Genomic DNA, 3,520 nt, shown 5'->3' on the forward strand with positions numbered 1-3,520 from the left:
AGTCCTTTGCTAGGTGTGTGTTGAAGTTAAACTACCATTAGAATGTGTTTTTGATGCATGGAGAGTGCTATTTTTTAAACTAGTAGTTAACTATCAACACACCTCTAAATTGTGGAGTTGCAAACTTGCGTACTTGCAGACCTGCCCACCTATGAAGCTGCAAACCTCGACAAGGTCAAAATCTCAAAATTTTACTAAGTGTCAAAATTAAAATTTTGGCATCTAGGTTTTGTTCTTCTTCATCCCAAAGCTATGTTTGGATGTTTACTCCTGAATTTCTCTATCATCTTAGTAATCTTAGTCGCATCTAGAAGATCCAAGGCCTCATATTTGTCTTTCACCTTCTATCTGTAGTTGTCCACCTCAATTCGAGTCTCTGCAAAATATTTGATTTTGGTATCTAACTCTAACAAGGCTTCTTCTATCCTGAAGGCTTGTCGGATGTCCTCATCATCTACAACCTCCACAAAAATATTCTTGAAATTTTCCACTACTGTCTCTACAGGTAATAACTTTTATTATTCCTCATCTTCAAAAATATCCAAGCATGCATCACTGTAGCGTCTCTCTGCTTTGAAAATTCACTCTCAAGCTTGGTCCTTGAGTTGATGGATCTCCTCATGTAATGTTTCCATTACTTTATTGCTATCCCCTATTTTCTCTATCCAATTATCAATCATGTCTAATTCTTCTCTAGTATATACATCAATCAAAACCCAATATCTTTGGCCCTTTATGGCTTGTAGAGTCTACAAATCCTTACTCCAGGCCCATACCTCATCCATAATACTAAACTCCTACTTCAAAATTGCTATGATCTTATTCACATTCTCCTATGTAGCATATAGTAACTTCAGATTCCCTGTGATGATGGTCACACCTTTCTCCTCAAAAATTTCTTGCCATTCCTAGATTTAAAAAATGGGTCTAATTGTACACCTCCCCCTTCTCTAAGTACAATATTCAAACTACGCTCAAGATGTTTAGGATCAAGAGGACCAACAACTTTGGCTAGATATCCTTTTAGGATCTCAACTTGGCTTAAAAGTGTATGGAGTTCAATCTCCTCTTGTTCCATGTACTTGAGGACCTCTTTGACTCCCATAGTCATTATTTGTCGGGCTGAATCCCATTTAGGCCTTCCCAACATAACATCCTTTAACTCATAATCTTCGAGGCTAAGGCCTTCTGCATTTGTGCCTTCAAGAGGGAGAGCCACTTGTGCAAATAAATCCTGGTTTCGTATGGTGGTGAAAAATGCCAATGGCACTATCTCATGTGATGGAGAATTAGTTATATTCAAGATCTCTACAATGTCACAAATGTCTTCCTTTGAAGCATGAAATTGAGGCTTCATACTCCTCATTATTTCCTTCTAGATCCATCTAGGCATGTGTACCACTAAAGACTTGACTCTTGATGATGGAGTATGTTCTACAACTTCTTTCCCTTTTTTGTTCCTACTAGGATTTGTATCCTATTGTGAGGGTTCTTCTTCTATAGCATTGGTCTCAGTAGAGCCTGTAGCTTGAACCTCAGTGTCTTGGGAAAGTGGTTGAGAATATTCCACCATTTGTCCCTCTGATAATTCATCGGTCACCATTTGTTCTGGTCTCTCCTCTGATAATGACTCCTTATGAACTTTTTCTTCCTCTATACTTTGAGGTGGAGGATTCATTGAGCCTTGTTCTACCAATGTAACTCATGGTGGAGATGGAGGAGTAAGATTAGGACCCTATGTATTTGGCAGTATTTGCATCTAGTCTTCTTGTTGAGGTTCACCTATAGGGGTGTCCCTGATCTTATTCCAAAATGAACTCTATACCTACAGGCATGAAATAAAAATTCTACATTGAGAAAATATCATCTCTTTCTTCACTTTGCTCATCCACCCATTGTTGTACTTCATCTTTCAAAGAAGAGAGTTCTAAGAGTTCTTCTTGAGTGGATGGTGGGGTACCCATGGTACTCTTTCTTCTTTGAAACTCAGTGGCTCTTGCTAGCCGAGTTCTTCCTTGTAGGGGCACTTGTTCCTCTTCCTCTTTTGATTCTTCTTCTTCCTCCTCTTTGTCTCCTTTTGTAATGCTTTCAGGAATAGATGGATTAGGCACTAATCTTCTACTGATCTTTTGCCTTTTCTTCATCTGAATCTTAATCCTCTTATTTTTTTTCTTGGAGGTAGAAGGAGAAGATAGCTCATCTTGTGTAGGAGGAATGGAGACTTGTAGAATCTCTCCCTCTTCTAGTTGGTTAAACACAATGAGAGGCAACTATAGTTTGTCCTGGACTTGGGTAGCTCTAGTATCTAGGGAGCCTTGTGGACTTTGTTTCTACTGTTGGGGAGGTGCCTATTCTATCTAAATAATCTCAAGGGAGGTCCTCTTTCTTTTTTTCTTTCCCTTCCTTTTAGGAGGGTGATAATATCCAATTAGGTGATCAAGCTGGTACACTATTTTTGTCTTGATAGGAGATTGAGCTACGAAGGTAGGAATTGTTACTTTCTTTCCACTACCTCTTTCTGGGAAAGCATGTGCATGGAAGATCATTGTGTCAGGAATTGGATCAAGTGAACAAGGTTTCTTGATCCAATCTTTTGTCATTCTGATGACATATCTCATGTGATGATTAGTATCATCGGCCTCCTCCCTGTCAACCTCAACATTCATAATGGGTCCTTCACCAATTTTGTCTGCATTGAATAGGGGGTCTAGTAATTCATTAGAATCTTGTTTCTTTATCTCCTCTGGGATGTTCAACTAGAGAGCCTTTTCTGCTAGATACAAAGTCATTCAACAATAGTCCCTAATGCAAACATCATAGTCATTTGTGACATTCATCCAGTGATCTTCAAAATCATCCTCATGATGGAAGTCTCTTCCTGCCAGACTCTCCAGTTTCCTGACATTGTCAAAATATGGTCGGGGAGAGTTGTATTCATTAAAGGGATAATTCTCCCACTCCCACTCAAAGGACAAAATATTTTGCTTCCACTTCACCTAATATGGTCCAATGACCAATGGCCATGCCTAGCAAGGTCTCTATTGTCTCTTAATCTTCTCATAGGCTGACTCAATTTGATGAGAAATCTCCAACAACACCAACTTGTCACTTTGGTATCTTGGGAGCTTCTTAGGATTGATGGATGCACTAGCTACCCGTAGATAGGTGAATGTTTTAAACTGCATGAAGTAAGCTCCGAGAGCTATGACTTGTGCTTTGGCTTCATCAAATAACCTCTTCCCATAATCTCCCTCAATGAATCAAATGATCACAAAGATGAACACATCATTCACAATTCTATATTCTTTTCTCTACCCTGAGAGCTTCTTCTTTACTAGCTAGGGATAGACTATGTATGGCTAAGCATTAGGGTCCTGCATACTGCCTCTCCTATAAAAAATGAGATAGTTTTTTGCCCTTGCTACAAGTAGGTATACCATGTAAGAAGTCATGTAAAACCTCTTCTTATCCTTCATCATCCTCAGTTGCTCACACAAGTTTTCACTTAGTGTGGTGGCCC

The sequence above is a fragment of the Cupressus sempervirens genome, chromosome 6 (assembly GCF_028749045.1).
Source record: "Cupressus sempervirens isolate cs-2001-9-10 chromosome 6, ASM2874904v1, whole genome shotgun sequence".
NCBI classification, from domain to species: domain Eukaryota; kingdom Viridiplantae; phylum Streptophyta; class Pinopsida; order Cupressales; family Cupressaceae; genus Cupressus; species Cupressus sempervirens.